General features: G+C 44.3%; 1 protein-coding gene and 1 pseudogene across 2 annotated transcripts in view; both read left to right on the top strand.

Moving 5' to 3' along the window:
- The window catches only part of WDR55 (transducin family protein / WD-40 repeat family protein), an 87041-nt gene that overhangs the window by 43757 nt on the left and 24084 nt on the right, over nucleotides 1–19200 (top strand). The gene's annotated exons all lie outside the window — the stretch shown is intronic.
- LOC147446794 (uncharacterized) lies at nucleotides 443–2299 on the top strand (annotated as a pseudogene).

The raw sequence follows: 19200 nt of genomic DNA, 5'->3' as shown, positions 1-19200 counted from the left end.
AGGACACTTTGTGAGAGGGTGAGGTGCATGCTGTCCACAGCCATAGTTGCCAAGAAACGCGTTTCTTGATTGAAGAAACGCATGAAACGTTTCTGACTAATTTTGAACGTTTCAAATGTAAGAGTAAGGCCCGTAAGTTTTCATAAGGCTGTAGCGCTGATTTTTTATCATTTAAAAAAGTAATGTGTATGTGGCTGCTCCTAACGTTTCACATTTGGTCAGGTTTTTAAATATTTTCACACTTGGTAATTTAAGTCATAAAGCGTAAGTATTTTATGCTGCTGGGTTCTCTTGCGCACACAGAAAACTCTCTCTTACACACACAACGTAAGCTACTTCTTTTTCTCTCTCTCTCTCTCTCTCTCTCTCACACACACACACACACACACACACACACACACACACACACACACACACACACACACACACACACACACACACACATCGCATCGGTTGCGAGTGGGAGGGCCCCGCATATGAGACCATGCGCACGAAGGGTCTTGGAAAGGAGAAGGAAAATGTGGAAAGGCAGCTAGTCACCTTAACACCTACTTGGGAGAAGTATGGCTGCACTATCTTATGTGATGGCTGGTCGGATGTGCGAAAGAGGCAAGTTTACAACATCTTAGTATCCTCATGCAAAGGAACTAAGTTTCTTCGTGCCATTGATGCATCTACGCCTGGTCTTGTCATTACGGGTGAGTTTATTTGGACTCACATACGGAAAGCAATCATGGATGTCGGGCAAGATAATGTTGTGCAGGTTGTTACAGATAATGGGTCCAATTGTGTCTCCATGGGACGCAGGCTTGAAGATGTGTTTCCAAAGATTGTTTGGACACCATGTGCTTCCCATAATCTTGATCTTTTGATTGAAGATATTGGGAAGCTTGATTGGATCAACCAAACCTTTTCAGTTGCCAATAGCATGGTGAATTTTGTCACGAAGCGGCCGAATATACTCAGCATATTCAGGGCACAAAGCGACTATGAGCTTCTAAAGCCTTCCAAGACACGGTTTGCATTTATGTTCATTGTCTTAGAGAGGGTTGCAAGAGTACGCTCAACACTCTCACGAACGGTGATGTCTCGTGAGTGGGAAGCTTGGGATGAAAAGGAGACACCAAAGTCGCTTGCTTTTCGGCTTATGGTCTTCAATGAAAGTTGGTGGCAAGATGTGGAGGCACTTGTGAAAGTGCTTAACCCTCTCTATAGTGTCATACGGCTAACAGATATGGAGGGCAGCACTATGGGTCTCTTATATGAGTTTATAGACAAAATTGGGGAGTCTCTTGATGCATGTTCCTCTTTATCTGAAGAAAAGTGAGTAGCTAGTCTCTAATATTTGCATCAACTTTGACGTCTCTAAATCTGATTTTTTTAATGTTTTCTCTCTTAGAGTCGAAGCTATTAGAGAAATATGGAACGACCGATGGAATTGGTTCCATAAACCTATCCATGCTATTAGTCACATCCTACATCCTTTGTGGAGATCAGAAGAGCAATTCCTCAATGAGGAACTAGAGGAAGGATGGAGTGACTACATTAACCTTTTGGCTGGTGATGATGTTGGTATGGTAAAGAAGCTAGAGGATCAGCTTCTTTCCTATCGGAATGGCACTAACATGTTTGGTAAGCCTACTGCGCTACTCCGAGAGACACAACTTCAACCAGTATCTTGGTGGGAGAAGTATGGCATTGCTACTCCTGAGGAGAGTTGGTACGTATGAGGGAACATCTAAGTATAAGTTCATGCCAACTCACTAACTACGTGAATTGAGTCTTTGACTTCTATTGATCTTTTGTCTTTGCTCTTATATAGAGACACATTGCCATGAGAGTTCTCTCGCAAGACTGTAGCTCTGGCCCTTGTGAGAGAAATTGGAGTACTTGGGCACTCTTTCATACGAAGAAGAGAAACCGGCTTTCCACCCAACAATTGGAAAGACTTGTGTTTTGTCATTGCAATCTACGTTTATTGGAGCAAAAGGAATATCAGATAGAGCCTCAACAGGTTAACCCAGATGCGATCGACATCAACAAATGTAAGTAGGTACCAGAGATTCCTCAAGAGGAGAGGGACATTTATGCCATGTTATATGAGGAGCTTTCAGCCCCTACTCATATTACACGATCTCAAACAGCTACTAGTAGAGCCCAGACAACTACTACTAGTCTTGCACCGCAAGAGGCCTTTCATGAATCTTCAGCCAGTGATAATGAGGATTCAGAAAATGAGGATGAGGAGGAGGAGGGGGTGGGGGAGGAAGAGGAGAATTTGATAGTTGATCCTGTTTGATTTGTTGCTCGTAGAGCTCATGTTAGATGTAAACCTTGAAGCCTCTTATTCTTTGTGTCGGTCATGAAATCGTCAATGTCATGAATGTAGCTTCTGTCTAGGTTCTAATGATGAAAGTTAGTCTTATTCTCCCTCTTTTTCATGTCTAATTGTAAGGTAATGCTTAAAACATAGATCTCAGCTTATACCACTTAAACTTACGTACATTTCTTTAGTTTGCACGAAACTTCTGTTTTGGCGTTTCTTTCTCGGATGAAACCGTTTCGAAACTTTTGAAACTCGTTTAAAACGAAATGTTTCGAAACTCCGTGGCAACTATGTCCACAGCTAATCTCTCTCATGGATTTTGGGGAGAAGCTTTGAAAACTTCAGTCCATATATGCAATCGATCCCCTCACATGTCTTTGAAAGGTGACATCCCTGAAGAGGTTTGGTCTGGCAAGCCCGCTTCATATGATCACTTACGCATTTTTGGTTGCGAAGCTTTTGTGCATGTTAGACCCGAGTCGAGGAGCAAACTAGATGCCAAGTCCATTAAAAGCCTTGTCATGGGATATGGTGAAGAAGGCGAAATGGGTTACAGGATCTGGTTACTTCAGCTCAAAAGGGTTGTATGCAGCCGGGATGTTGTTTTTAATGAGGCAAGGCTGCTTCAAATCAATTGTGCCTCAAAGCATGACCATAAAAGGGTCAAATTTCAGCATGACCAGCCACCTGTTAGGCCAATTTTTGACCCTCACGATGCACCACATATGGTTGAAAATGTAGATGATCCAGTGGTGTTTGAGCCAGATGATGTTGGGCAGCAAATTGAGGCTCCTGAAGGGCATTTGTAGCCACGAAACAATGCTGAAAGTGGTGCTGAAAATGATGTACAGCAGCCCATTGTTGATTATTTTATCATGCAACCTGATGTAAACCCATTGCCGGATAATGTGGATCATTGGGTGAGGCGGTCTACTCGTCAAAGACGGCTTGTGAGCAGATATGATCCCTCTTTGCATTACATTATGTTGACAGATGAGGGAGAGCCTCTTATGTATAAAGAGGCAAAGACATGTGAGCACAGCGACAAGTGGGAGCTTGCTATGCAGGAAGAGATTAAAGCTTTGCATGCTAATCATACTTGGGATTTGGTGGAATTGCCCAAAGGAAGGAAGGCTATTCCTAACAAATGGGTGTATAAAATCAAGACTGTTGATACAAAACCCAAGTATAAGGCAAGGCTAGTTGCAAAGGAATATGCTCAAACCAAGGGCATAGACTTTCAAGAAGTGTGCTCTCCTGTTGTGAAGATGACCACTTTGCATGTATTGTTTGCCATAGTGGCTGCTCTTGATTTGGAAATGGACCAAATGAATGTACATACCGCTTTCTTGCATGGTGATGTGGAAGAAGTGCTTTACATGAAGCAACCCGAGGGTTTTGTTATTCCTGGCAAGGAACATTTGGTATGTATGCTCAATATAAGCTTGTATGGGCTGAAACAATCACGTAGACAGTGGTACAAGAAGTTTGATCGCTTCATGCTTAAACATGGTTACAAAAGAAGCCATGCAGACCATTGTTTGTATACCAAACGTGATGAAGATGGCAGCCCTATCATTCTTGTGCTCTATATTGATGATATGTTGATAGTTGCAAAGAAAAGAAGCACTGTTGATGCTCTTAAAGGGCAGCTGAAATCTGCATTTTCAATGAAAGACCTTGGGGCAGCTGAACATATACTTGGAGTGCGTGTTAGAAGGCAAAGAGACCAGCGCCTATTGTACTTGTCGCAAGAAAAGTACATTTAAAAGGTGCTGGACAGATTTAACTGGCTGAAGCAAAGCCTCTTGGCGTAGCAGGCGTGCCATTACAGCCATATGTCAAGATCTCCAAGGATGATTGCCCCAAGTCAAAGGAAGAAGCCAATGACATGAAAGTGTGCCTTACGCTTCAGCTTGTGGTTCACTTATGTATGCTATGGTTGCTACTAGGCCTGGCATAGCCCATGCAGTGGGAGTTGTGAGCCGGTTTATGGCTAATCCAGGCAAGTTGCATTGGGATGCAGTGAAGTCCATTATGAGGTACTTGAAAGGGACTAAAAACAATTGCCTCTGCTATGGTAAAGGACCATTGGAGTTGAGGGGATTTTGTGACTGTGACATGGCTGGTGATGTGGATACATGGAAATCCACAAGTGGCTATGTATTTACTCTTGAAGGAGGTGCTGTTTCATGGTGTTCTAGATTGCAAAAGATTGTTGCATTGTCTACTACAGAGGCAGAATATATTTCAGCCACTGAGGCCTCTAAAGAAGCTATTTGGTTAGCACGCCTATGCAGTGAGTTTGGTTTGCCTGCCAAGCATAGATAGCCAGAGTGCCATATGCCTGGCAAAGAATGCCATGTTTCATGCACGCACAAAGCATATTGATGTGCGGTATCACTTCATACGAGAAGTGCTTGAGGATGGCCTTATTACATTGGTTAAGATCCATGCATCACAAAATCGAGCAGATGCTCTCACTAAGTGCTTATCCAAAGCACAACATCATCTATGTATAGAGATGGTGGGAGTCACGTAGCTTAAAGGCGCCATTTATGCCTTTAAGTGGGAGGTTGTTGGGTTAAAGGCCCAAATGGCCCCCTTTTGTGTATAGTTTGAAGGTTATTAACCTTTGGCCAAGTTCACATTGAACTTGGCCACTAACTTTAAAATTGGTCCTATAGTTTTAATAAAGGGAAGGTGAGTCATTTTACTCACTCAATTCTTCCCCTTCCAAAAACTAGCGCTATCTCTCTCTCTCCCTCTTCTCTGCTAGCGCCCATCTCTCTGCTTGCACTCGCCCCTCCAAGGTGCACACCATGCACTTCTTCGCGTGCTCTTTCACTTGCACACACCGCTTCGCACTCGTCACAGTACGGTGAAGTACTAGGCTAGACAAGACCCTTTTCCAAGAGGTCTTTCGCTTGGTTCATAATTTCTTCGTTCTGGGCTCGGCTCACACGGTAAGGTGGCTGGTTCGGTGGTGTGCTTCTAGGTATTAGATCAATGGTATGATCTTTCACTTGGTTCATAATTTCTTCGTTCTGGGCTTGGCTCACACGATAAGGTGGCTGGTTCGGTGGTGTGCTTCTAGGTATTAGATCAATGGTATGATCTTCAGGACGAGCGGGTGGTAACTCGCCTGGCAGGCCCTCTGAGAAGCAATCGGCATGAGTGTGGAGAAAATCTTGGCGTCCTTTATCAGGTTCCGACATATCTGTCCTATCCTCATCACTCCACTCTTTCAAAAAGATCGAGTAAACAAACAGACTGGATTTCATTAATTTAGAAATGGCCGAAGCCGATACAATAGGGACAGACTTGCCCTTAAGTTTTACATCGAGTACAATGGTTCTGTCCTTCTCTGTGGTCAAAGTCACTTTCCTCGCCCGATAGTCGACCACGACGTTGTAGTAACAGGGGACGCCCTTTTTCAAGCTTCCCGTCCCCACTTTTCTATCCCCACTTGCCGTTCCGCCCTCTTTTTTACACTAAAAATCCATTTGAGCCCTGTCCCCCGTTCCCCGTGCTGGAATGCGTCCCTTGTGACTATGCTTGTGGTACTAGGGAATTCTCAAGAGGACATCACAACCTTCCAAAGGCATTATGTAGAAGTCCTCATGCCCCAAATACCCCTGACAATGCAACCAAAGGTTGCCAATGACAGGTGTAATGGCTACGTCCCTGTCGGGTGCCGCTAGAACTGCCTCTGTAAGTGGTCCTATCCGATCGGGAGTAATGTCGAGCCGTGCTGCCAATTTCGGTGAAATGAAGTTGGCCTTGGCTCCTCCATCAAAGAAGATCACTGCTTCTTGGTCTTTCACTTTGCCCCAAGCTCGGCAAAAGTTCTGTACTCTCGTTCATCGTGTTGGGATCAATACCCACGCAATCTGGAACTAATCCTGTTTTCATCTTGCCTTTTCTTCCATGTTCCTTAGCTGCTCTTGAACTCTCAGGCCTCTCATCGTCCTTGTTGTTCTGTTCTTTCAAGTTTTTGTGGCTTTTTAGGGCACTTCGCGGAGATATGCCTAGTTTCCCCGCATCCAAAGCACTTCACCTCCTTGATGTAGAGAGCTCTCTCTTGAGGAGTGAGTTTGGGTCGTGCATTCTTTTCTTTCTTTTCTGGGTTGCTCTTTCTCTTGCTACTTCCATCTGTCGAAGTTTGTTTGGCCCTTTGCTTCATGATTTCATCTGGTAGGTCAAACTGCCTAAGTGAATGGCAAAACCCCGTTTCGCATGACTCATCAACTCTTGAATGGAATCTAACTTTTGTTCTAAGCAGTGATCTCGGATCTCTGTAGGAAGACCCAAGGTAAACCGCTCAATTTGTTCTTTGAAAGAGATCTTAAATGAAGAGGCGGGTAGAAAAGAGCTCCAGAATTTCTTGCAATAAGCGTCCACTGTATCCTTCTTGGTCATCCGAAGATGGTTCCAAGCAGTTCGTATGCCGCGTTCATACTCTCGAGTCAGCCAAGAAGAAATAAAAAGCCTTTTTAATTTCATCCATTTAACTCGCGCTGTCTTGTTTAATAGAAGCGTGGACCACCAAGTTCGAGCATTCCCCTTAAAATAAGAGGCAGCCCTTCGAATCTTAGAGTGCTCGAAGTAACGCCCTCCTGAGAAAGCTATGTCAAACTGCTGTATAAAAGACAAAGCCTTCGTAGCATCTCTATAACTAGAAAACGTGTCAAATTTAATCGACTGCCCACCTTCCTTAAACTCTCGGACTTTCTTGCTTTTGTCTATCAGAAAGTCATACTGGTTGGCTTTATAAAAATTCTTCTTCTTTGCGTAAAAGCTGCTGTCATCAGAGTCCGAACTATCTGAAGATGAGTCCTCTGTAGAACTGTCAACCACGGGGTAGGATTTAGGCTTCTTTGCCTTTTTCTTGCCCTTTCTGAAGCTTTGCTTTTTGCTTCGCTTTTTGCCTTTTCTATCTTCTTCGCTCGAGTCAGAGGAGCTAGAAGAACTGTCAAAAGAAGAAGAAGAACTGGATACTCCTTCAAATTGATCACGCTTCTTCTGATGTAGACTAGCGACCCAAATAACCCGAGAAGTCAGCGCCTTCCTTCTGCTTCTTGTCGTGCTTTTTAGTTTTGTTTTGCGTGTCAAAAAGCTGAGCAATTCGTGCATCAACCACCTCTTCTAATTCTTGCTCTGTGTTACATCCTTGGAGTAGGAGGTTTCTTCAGCGCCGGTTTGACGGGTGGCTCTGTGGTCTGTCGCCACTGTGAGTGCACCTCGTCGAAGGAGGTCTGGCTCATAAATTTCGCAAATTGCGGGTCTTTTTGCAAAATCTAGCATCATCTTTGTTGCATCGGCGATGAATCGTCGACGCTCCATCTCTTCGATCTCCGCCTGAGTAGGCCGAGGCGGGCCGTACTCCTCGCGTGAATCTTCGTTGTGACGTCTCTTTCCGCATTTCCTGATGCAGAGGAAGTTGACTGATCTCTGTCTGAAGCAATAAGTGCCGCGTAAAAAGGATCGGATTTCCCGTAGGAGAGAAATCGGCCGTGCTCTGATACCATTGTAATAGACTTGGACACTCCAAGTCGAGAATCTACGGCGACACCACAATAAATCACTTCAAACAGTTCACAATTCACAATTGATTCGACACTGGCCCGACAGAGTTCCGTGCCTAGAGATATTGGCCCCAAAGATTGGCGCCCCTTTCGGTATTTCCTTTTATATTAATCTACAACTCAAAGTACAAAGGAGTGGTCGGGACTCACTCTCGGACTCTGCGTCCAGATGCTGTGAGAAGTGAGTGGCCAAACCACTAATTTATAGATCTTACAAGGGATGCCAAAAGCAGAGCCCCAAAAGCTGTTCCCAAAAGCATTCAATGTCACAAAGTGATGACGTGGCTACCGACAGCAAAAACCCTAAATTCTGCCAGAAACCCTAAAATTCCTGCAAACCCTAATTTCTGCCAAAAACCCTAATTTCTGGAAACCCTAACCCTAACTGCTGACTGGAAACCCTAATTAGGCGGGGCAGTGCCATGTGGCAACAATGTACGGAGCCTTCTGGATTTTGCGGCGTGAATAACGAAAAATTGGGGAAAAGCCAAGGTGACGCAAGTTGCTTTTTCTTGAGGCTACTCTTTGAGAGAAAGAGAGAACATGCTTTATTTTACTCTCATTGAAAGAGAGAGAGAATCTACTTTGGCTTTCAAGCTTTTGGGGTTCTGCTTTTGGGCATCCCTTGTAACATTTAAATATGCAGTGAGGGCCTCACTTCTCAGAGCATCTAGACGCAGAGTCTGAGAGTGAAACCCTAACCGCTCTTGTACTCTGACATTGATTTTTAATACAAAAAGAAATACCGAAAGGGGCGCCAGTCTCTGGGGCCAATATCTCTAGGCACAGAACTCCGCCGGGCCAATGCAAATCTATTGTGATCTGTGAATTGTTTGAAGTGGTTATTTGGTGCTGTCGCGATTGATTCTTGACTTGGAGTGTCCAAGTCAGTTACAGTGGTATCAGAGCACGGCAGATTTCTCTTCTTTGGGAAATCCGATCCCCAATTTTTTTTTCCGCGGTACCTATGGCTTCACGCAAGGATCAGTCGACTCCCTCTGCATCTGGAGTTGCGAGCAGGGATCACAACGAAGATTCAGACAGAGAGTATGGCCCGCATCGGCCTACTCAGGCGGAGCAAAGAGAGATGAAGCGTTGTCAATTGATCGGTGATGCAACAAAGATGATGCTCAGTTTTGCGAAGGATCCGAAATCAACAAAATATATGAGCGAGACTTCTTTTCAGGAAGTGCATGCACAGTGGCAGAAAACCACTACACCACCCCTGAAACCTGCTCTCAAGAAACATTCTGATCACAAACAGTACTCAGAGAAGGAATTACAAGAGGTAGTTGATGCACCGATTGCTCAGCTTTTTGACGCGCAAAAGAAAGCCAAAAAGCACGGTAAAAAGCAGAAGAAAAGCATTGACTTCTCGGGATATTTGGGTCGTTAGTCGACTTTTGACAAGGCAAAGAAACAGAAGAAGCGTGTTCGAGAGTACCCAGTTCTTCTTCTTTTTCTTCTTCTTTTGATAGTTCTTCTAGCTCTTCAGATTCGAGAGAAGAAGACAGAAAAGGTAAAAAGCGAAGCAAGAAACAAAGCTTCAGAAGGGCAAGAAAAAGGTAAAGAAGGCTACATCTCGCCCCGAGCCTGACAGTTCTACTGAGGACTCGTCTACAGACAACTCAGATTCCGATGATTGGAAACTTCTATGCGAACAAGAAGAATTTTTACAAAGCCAACCAGTATGACTTTCTCAAAGATAAAAGCAAGAAAGTCCGAGAGTTTAAGGAAGGTGGCCACTCGATCAAGTTTGATACTTTTTCAGGATACTCAGATGCTTCGAAGGCTTTGTCTTTTATACAGCAGTTTGACATCGCTTTCGCGGGAGGACGCTATTCAGAGCACTCCAAGATTCGGAGAGCTACCTCTTACCTTAAGGGGAATGCTCGTACTTGGTGGTCCATGCTTCTTTTAAACAAGACTGCGCCAGTCAAATGGCTGAAATTTAAAAAGCTTTTTGTTTCTTCTTGGTTGACGCAAGAATATGAACGAGATATACGAGCTCCTTGGAACCATCTTCGGATGACCAAGAAAGATACAATCAATGCTTATTGTGAAAGATTTTGGAGCTCTTTTCTACCCGCCTCTTCATTCAAGAAGATCACGTTGAGAGAACAGATTGAGCGGTTCACCTTGGGTCTACCTACAGAGATCCGAGATCACTGCTTAGAGCAGAAGTGAGCTTCTATTCAGGAGTTGATGAGTCATGCGAAGCGGGGCTTTGCCATTCACTCTGGCAGTCTGACCTACCCCACAGATGAGAACATGACACCACGAGCCGAAAAGACTTCTGGGAATGAAAGTAGAAAGAAAAAGAGCAACCCAGAGAAAAAGGATACACGACCCAAGCTTACTCCTCAGGAGCGAGCTCGATTCATCGAAGAGGGGAAGTGCTTTGGATGCGGGGAACAGGGACACATCTCCGCGAAGTGCCCTAAAAAGGCACAGAAAGGACATAATGATAAGGACGACGACACGCCTGAAAGTTCGAGAGCAGCTGAGGAACGTGGACGAAAAGGCAAGATGAAAACAGGACTGGTTCCAGATTGTGTGGCTACTGATCTCGACACCATGGATGAGAGTACAGAACTTTGTTGAGCTTGGGGCAAGTGAAAGATCAAGAGGCCCTGATTTTCTTTGATGGAGGAGCCAAGGCCAACTTCATTTCATCGGAATTGGTGGCGCGGCTCGAGATTACTCCCAATCGGATGGGACCACTTGCAGAGGCAGTTCTAGCGGCACCCGGCAGGGACGTAGCCATTACACCTGCCATTGGCAAACTTTGGTTGCATTGTCAGGGGTATTTGGGGCATGACGACTTCTTCATAATGCCTTTGGAGGGTTGTAATGTTCTCTTAGGGATTACCTGGTACCACAAGAACAACGCCGTGGTTGATTATCGGGCGAGAAAAGCGACTTTCAAGGTGGTAAGGTACGTAAGGTACGATACGTATTCGGTACGACCTGTGCGTAGTACTGAATAGATAGAGTTGTTAGGTACGTAAAATTCATAGGTTTTTTTTTTTAAATTACAAAAACCTACAATATGGTCTATACTTGATAAAAAATTCATAAGTATCACTCCAAGGATGTTAGTTCACTATTCTATAAACCAAGGCAAAGCTTTCATACGAGTTCCTGATCGTGCTTGCCCTCCTATATTCACCACCGCAATGACGTTCGTGTGTGCTCTATAAATGCAAGTTGTATCGAAATGTCTACAAAACTAGGTGTTGGGATAAGGCTAAAGAAGGGCAAACCAAAAATTCCTACCACAATAGGGTTTATTTCCACATATTACCCACAGCACTGCAGAGGGGGGGGGGGGGGGGGGGGGGAACCGTACGGTACGAATCCGTACGGTACAGTACCGTACGGTACGGATGTACCGTACCGTACAGATCCGTACGTATGTACAGATCCTACCTTGGCGACTTTGACTACAAAAAAGGGCAGAACAATTGTACTTGATATAAAACTGAAGGGCGAGTCTATCCCTATTGTATCGGCTTCGGCCATTTCAAAATTAATGAAATCCAGTCTATTTGTTTACTCGATCTTTATGAAAGAAATGAGCGATAAGGATAGGACAAATATGTCTAAACTTGATAAAGAACGCCAAGATTTTCTCCACTCTCATGCTGATTGCTTCTGAGAGGGCCTACCAGGAGAGTTATCCCCTGCTCGTCTTGAAGATCATACCATTGATCTGATACCTAGAAGTTATCACCAAACCGGCCACCTTACTGTGTGAGCCGAGCACAGAATGAAGAGATTATGAACCAAGTGAAAGACCTCTTGGAAAAGGGTCTTGTCCACCCTAGTACTTCACTGTATTTTCTTCTAGTGTTGTTGGTTTTGAAGAAAGACGGATCTTGGAGGATGTGCATCGATTATAGAGCTCTCAACAAAATCACCATCAAGAACAGATTTTTGATTCCTAGGATCGATGATATACTCGACAGGTTACAGGGATCCTCGTGCTTTAGCAGGATTGACTTGAAGAGTGGATATCATCAGATCTGAATCGCATCGGGAGACGTCCACAAGACAGCCTTTCGGACTACTTTTGGGTTATGTGAGTTTTTGGTGATGCTTTTTGGCTTAACCAATGCTCCTGCGACATTTAACCGGATGATGGACATGATTTTTCGAGAGTACAAACTATTTGTTGGCACTTTCTTTGACGATATCATTGTTTTCTCCAAGAATGAGACAGAACATAGAGATCATCTGCTTCAGGTCTTGCAGGCATTACGAGATCACAAGTTAGTGATTAATGCAAAGAAAAGTGAATTTTTTCTACCAGAGATACACTTTTTGGGACACATTGACTCAGCAGATGGAGTGCAAATGGACCCGGCCAAGATCGAGACTATCCGTAATTGGCCCGATTTGAAGAATGTCCATGAAGTTAGAAGCTTCTTGGGACTGTGTTCGTACTACAGGCGGTTCATACGAAAGTTTGCAGAGGTTGCTTCCCCTTTGCATATCTTGACACTGAAAGGAGTCTCTTTCTCGTGGGGATCCACAGAGGTGACTGCTTTTTGGACCTTGAAAGAGAAATTGACTACAGGACCAGTTTTGACTTTGCCGGACTTGCAGAAGTCATCTCCGCAATTTTCGGAAAGCTGTCGTACGGTGCCACGTCATCATGTCAGCGCTTTTTCCGGGATTCCCGTGTTGCCATTAGAGTTAGGGTTAGGATTTTTGGCATATTTTCGGGTCAGGGTTTCCAGAATTAGGGTTTTCAACAGCAGCTAGGGTTAGGGTTTCCATAAGGCTCTCGGGCAGGCATGTCATCACTTTGTGACATACCCCCCTCTTGAAAGCATTGTAATCGCCCTCGATTACACCTGCAAAACTGACAGAGGCCATAAACCGTCTTAGCAGACACTGACTGTTAGTACCTACGTACTAGGAACACACATCTAGCACATGTACCAATCGACAGTCACATCACACGACATCACAGGACATCACTAGACATCACAGGACATCACATGACATTCAACATTCATTCGGATCTTAGACCATGATTTATCGGCAATATAGCTAGCAATCGCATCTAGATCCAATCGGGACCTCATTGATGTCCGATTGACTAACCCCTATTGCAACCATGTCTATTCGAGATTAATCAGACCAAAATGCTGCAGTCATTTCGACTATCAGTTCCTGCACTTAAAAAAGAAGTCAAGAACAAATCAGTATCATATTCAGGATTTCCATTTCATAAAGTCATACAGTAGAATACTGTTAGCTTTCAATATCCCTGAAGCTCAAAGAGACATCAGTGACTCTAGTATCAAAATCAAGGCATCTGTTGACAAAGGAGCGGAGTGACTCTCCTCTTGTGCATCCCACTGCACGAGATCTCCCGCCAAGCTGAATTCTGGGTTCCATTTGGAGTAGACTATGCTAAACCAAAAGCCTCGAGGTAAAGTTTCACAATTTGAGGACTATCTGCTAGGGCCTCCTCCTCCATCCACTTCGCATCCAATGCAGGATAGTTCTTGAACTTAACCAAGAACTGCCTTCGGACTTTACCTTTATTCTTCGTATACTTATGTTCCAAAATCTGTTCAAGAACAAGGATCTCCTCGTTTTCTTCCACTTCGGGTTGCTAATCAGGCTCCCCATCATCAGGCACATCACCTTTGAAAGGTTTCAAGAGACTCACATAAAATGCATTGTGAATTCTCCAAGTATCAGGCAGTTTCAGTCGGAAGGAGACATCATTTATCTTTTCAGAGATCTGGAAAGGTTCGTAGTATCGCATACTAAGCTTTGGAAAAAGCCCCTCCTTTCTCTTTTTCTTTCTCAGGCGTGCCTTCTCAAAACGTAAGAGGACCCAATCATCCTCCTTCAATTTCAAGTCGCGCCGATGGCGATCTGCTGCCTTTTTTTGTCGTTCTTGAGATTTCTGCAAAGTCTCGCGAACCTTGGCAAAAGCCGTATCCAAGTCTCGCGTATATTCATCCGCTTCAAAAATCTTATCTTTCGTGCTTAGGAACGGTGGAACCTTCGCAGCACCTTCAACAATCTCAAATGGTGCCTTCCCCGTCGAAGAGTGTATTGTGTTATTGTAGTCAAATTCCACCAAAGGTAGGTACTTTTCCCATTGAGTCTTCTGATCCGAGATATAAGACTTCAATAAATCTAAAACCACTGAATTTGCAATCTTAGATTGCCCATCAGTCTGCGGGTTGAACGATGACGAGAACTGCAACCGCGTGCCAATGTTCTCCCAAATTGCCTTCCCAAACAAACTCGTAAATCTGGGGTCCCTGTTGGAGACAGTCGTCTCAGGCATGCCATGTAATCTGAAGATCTAGGCCACAAACAGTCTCGCTAAGTGATCCGCTTGATTGTTTTTTTTATTTAAATGAAATGAGCTTGTTCGTTAAATCTGTCAACAACAGTCCAGATACCATCGTGACCACTCTGTGTTCTCGCGAGATAAAAAATGAAATACATTGCAATACTTTCCCAAGGGCGGGTGGGTATGGGCAAAGGCTGTAACAATCCCTGTGCTTTATGCGTGCCAAACTTGACCTCCTGGCATACTAAGCAACTGCGCACAAACTCTTCCACCATCTTTTTGAGTCTCGGCCAAGAGAAGTATCTCTCTACCCCTTTCATGGTGGTAGCAATGCCGCGGTGACTCGTAAAAGGTGGACAGTGGCATTCAGTCATAACCTTTTCCCTCAACGGCTGTGTAACGCACAACATGGTTTTTCTCATCAAGCAGCCATACCGAATGGAATATCCCCCTACTGTCTCCCCATCCCGTATCATTGTGAAAACATATGCAAAATCTGTATCTGTGCCACTGTGTAAGAGCATGGATAATTGCCAAAAGCTCTTTCTCATAAATCTGTGTTGTCATTTCCGGCCTTGAGAATCTGCTCTCATAAGCAATGGCATGTCCTTCTTGCATTAAGACCGCACCCAGACTACGACCACAAGCATCACAATATACTTCAAATGACTTTTGCAAGTTCGACAAAGTCAAAACTGGTCCCGTAGTCAATTTCTCTCTCAATGTCTGAAAGGCAGTCACCTCTGTGGGTCCCCACGAGAAAGGGACTCCTTTCTGTGTCAAGATATGCAAAGGGGAAGCAACCTCTGCAAACTTTCGAATGAACCGCCTTTAGTATGAACGCAATCCCAAGAAGCTTCTAACTTCATGGAAATTCCTAAAATCAGGCCAATCGCGGATAGTCTCTATCTTGGCCGGATCCATTTGCACTCCCGCTGCTAAGACAATGTGTCCCAGAAAGTGTATCTCTGGTAGGAAAAATTCACTTTTCTTTGCATTAATCACTAACTTGTGATCTTGTAATGCGTGAAAGACCTGAAGCAGATGATTTCTGTGTTCTGCCTCATTCTTGGAGAAAACAATGATATCGTCAAAGAAAGTGCCAACAAATAGTCGGTACTCTCGGAAAATCCTGTCCATCATCTGGTTAAATGTCGCAGGAGCATCGGTTAAGCCAAAAGGCATTACCAAAAACTCAAATAACCCAAAAGTCGTCCGAAAAGTTGTCTTGTAGACGTCTCTGGGCGCGATTCTGATCTGATGATATCCACTCTTCAAATCAATCCTGCTAAAAAGCACGAGGATCTCTGTAACCTGTCGAGTATATCATCGATCCTAGGAATCGGAAATCTGTTCTTGATGGTGATTTTGTTGAGAGCTCTATAATCGATGCACATTCTCCAAGATCTGTGTTTCTTCAAAACCAACAACACTGGAGAGCAATACGGTGAAGTACCAGGTTGGACAAGACCCTTTTCCAAGAGGTCTTTCTCCTTGTTCATAATCTCTTCATTCTGTGCTCGGTTCACATAGTAAGGTGGCCGGTTCGGTGGTGTGCTTCTAGGTATCAGATCAATCGTATGATCTTGAGGACGAGCAGGTGATAACTCGCTTGGTAGGCCCTCTGAGAAGCAATCGGCGTGAGAGTGGAGAAAATCTTGATGTTCTTTATCAAGTTTAGACATATTTGTCCTATCCTTATCGCTCAATTCTTTCATAAAGATCGAATAAACAAATAGACTGGATTTCATTAATTTAGAAATGGCCGAAGCCGATACGATAGGGACAGACTCGCCCTTCAGTTTAATGTCAAGTACAATGGTTCTGCCCTTCTCTGTAGTCAATGTCGCTTTCCTCGCTCGATAATCGACCATGGCGTTGTTCTTGTGGTACCAGGGAATCCCTAAGAGAATATCACAACCTTCCAAAGGTATTATGAAAAAGTCATCATGCCTCAAATACCCCTGACAATGCAACCGAAGTTTGCCAATGACCGGTGTAATGGCTACGTCCCTGCTGGGTGCCGCTAGAATAGCCTCCGCAAGTGGACCCATCCGATCGGGGGTGATCTCGAGCCGCGCCGCCAATTCTGGTGAAATGAAGTTGGCCTTGGCTCCTCCATCAAAGAAGATCAGGGCCTCTTGGTCGTTCACTTTGTCCCAAGCTCGGCAAAGTTCTGTACTCTCGTCCATGGTGTTGGGATCGGTACCCACACAATCTGGAACCAGTCCTGTTTTCATCTTGCCTTTTCTTCCACGCTCCTCAGCTGCTCTCGAACTCTCAGGCCTTTCGTCCTCCTTGTCATTCTATCCTTTTTGTGCCTTTTTAGGTCACTTCGCGGAGATATAACCATGTTCCCCGCATCTAAAGCACTTCCCCTCCTTGATGAAGCGAGCTCTCTCCTGAGGAGTAAGCTTGGGTCGTGCATCCTTCTTTTCTGGGTTGCTCTTTCTCTTTCTACTTTCATTCGCTGAAGTCTGTCGGCTTGTTGTGTCATGACCTCATCGTTGGGGTAGTCAGACTGCCAAAGTGAATGGCAAAGCCCCGTTTCGCATGACTCATCATCTCCTGAATAGAAGCTGACTTCTGTTCTAAGCAGTGATCTCGGATCTCTGTAGGTAGACCCAAGGTAAACCGCTCAATCTGTTCTCTGAACGAGATCTTCTTGAATGAAGAGGCGGGTAGAAAAGAGCTCCAGAATCTCTCGCAATAAGCGTCCACTGTATGTCTCTTGGTCATCCGAAGATGGTTCCAAGCAGCTCGTATATCGCGTTCATACTCTTGAGTTAGCCAAGAAGAAATAAAAAGCTTCTTAAATTTCAGCCATTTAACTGGCGCAGTCTTGTTTAAAAGAAGTGTGGACCACCAAGTTTGAGCATTCCCCTTAAAATAAGTGGCAGCTCTCCGAATCTTGGAGTGCTCTGAGTAGCGTCCTCCCGCGAAAGCGATGTCAAACTGCTGTATAAAAGACAAAGCCTTCGAAGCATCTTTATATCCTGGAAAAGTGTCAAATTTGATCGACTGTCCGCTTCCTTAAACTCTTGGACTTTCTTGCTTTTATCTTCCAGATTGTCATACTAGTTGGCTTTATAAAAATTCTTCTTGTTCGCATAAAAGTTGCCGTTATCAGAGTCTGAACTTTCTGTAGACGAGTCCTCTGTAGAACTGTCACTCACTGGGCGAGATTTAGTTCTTTGCCTTTTTCTTACCCTTTCCGAAGCGTTGTTTCTTGCTTCGCTTTTTGCCTTTTAACTCTTTTTCGCTCGAATCTGAAGAGCTAGAACAACTGCCAGAAGAAGAAGAAGAAGAAGAAGAAGAAGAACTCGTTACTCCTTCAAATCGAACACGCTTCTTCTGTTTCTTTGCCTAATCAAAAGTCGATTGACGACCCAAATAACCCAGGAAGTCAGTGCGTTTCTTCTGCTTTTTGCCGTGCTTTTTAGCTTTGTTCTGCGCGTCAAAATGCTGAGCAATCCGTGCATCAACCACCTCTTTTAATTCCTTCTCTGAATATGTCTTGAGAGCAGAAGGTTTTTTGAGAGCGGGTTTCGTGGGTGGTGTTGTGGTTTTCTGCCACTGCTCGTGCACTTCCTGAAAAGAAGTCTCGCTCATATATTTTGCCAATTTTGGGCCCTTCGCAAAACTGAGCATCATCTTTGTTGCATCGCCGATCAATTGACGACGCTTCATCTCTCGTTGCTCAGCTTGAGTAGGCTGAGGCGGGCTGTACTCTCTGCCGGAATCTTCGTTGTGATCCCTTCCCGCATCTCCGAATGCAAAGGGAGTCGACTGATCCTAGCGTGAAGCCATGGGTGCTGCAGAAAAAAAAATTGGGATCGGATTTCCTGTAGAAGAGAAATCGGCCGTGCTTTGATACCACTGTAACAGACTTGGACACTCCAAGTCAAGAATCAATCGCGACAGCACCAAATAACCACTTCAAAACAGTTCACAGTTCATAATAGATTTGCACTGGCCCGGTGGAGTTCCGTGCCTAGAGATATTGGCCCCAAAGACTGGCGCCCCTTTCGGTATTTCTTTTTGTATCAATCAATGTTCAAAGTACAAGAGTGGTTCGGGTCTCACTCTCAGACTTTGCGTCGAGATGCTCTACAGAGTGGGAGTCCAATCCACATATTTATTGTTTACAAGGGATGCCAAAAGCAGAGCCCCAAAAGCTTCAAATCAAAAGCCTAAAAATAAAAGCAAAGGCTCTTTTTCTCACGAGCTCTCTTGAGCTTCATAAAATAAAGCAAAGTTTCTTTCTCTCTCTTTTTGCAATTTGCGTGGAACAAAAAGCAAATCTTCCGTAAAAGCATCTCCGCAATTTCTGGAAAGTTGCCGTACGGTGCCACGTCATCATGTCAGCGCTTTTTCCAGGATTCCCTTGCTGCCATTAGGGTTAGGGTTAGGGTTTCTACAATTTTAGGGTTTTTGGCAGATTTTAGGGTTGTAGGTTGAGTTAAAAATGAACTCACATTCCCTTTATTAAAATGTATAGGACCAATTTAAAGTTAGTGGTTAAGTTCAATGTGAACTTGGCCAAAGGTTAATAACCTTTAAAACTATACACAAAGGGGGCCATTTGGGCCTTTAACCCAACAACTTTAGGCATAGGCATTGCTAATATTCTAAAAGCTTTAAGGTACAACTCTCTATGAAGAGAATTTGCAATGTTCTCCTCCTCCATGCACTTTGCATTGAGGGCCCAAAAAGTACCCTTGATCAAATTATCCGTTGGACGTAGCTTATCTTTCTGTTCTTTTCTTGTGCCATGTGACCTTTTGGTAGCCTTGTTGGCCTCCCCTGTCCACTGGCACCTCAATTTGAATCGTCAGAATTCTCTCATGTACCATCAACTGATTCCCCTGCTTCAGTTGAACCCTCGGATGTGCTATCATCAAATTCCCTGTCTTCTTTGGAATCCTATTATGAAACTGCATCTGGTTCCCTTG

This window comes from Adiantum capillus-veneris, chromosome 11, assembly GCF_014529385.1.
Source record: "Adiantum capillus-veneris isolate H3 chromosome 11, ASM1452938v2, whole genome shotgun sequence".
Taxonomy (NCBI): domain Eukaryota; kingdom Viridiplantae; phylum Streptophyta; class Polypodiopsida; order Polypodiales; family Pteridaceae; genus Adiantum; species Adiantum capillus-veneris.
The sequence above is the reverse complement of the archived record's forward strand: the minus strand, read 5'-3'. Positions and strand labels throughout refer to the sequence as shown.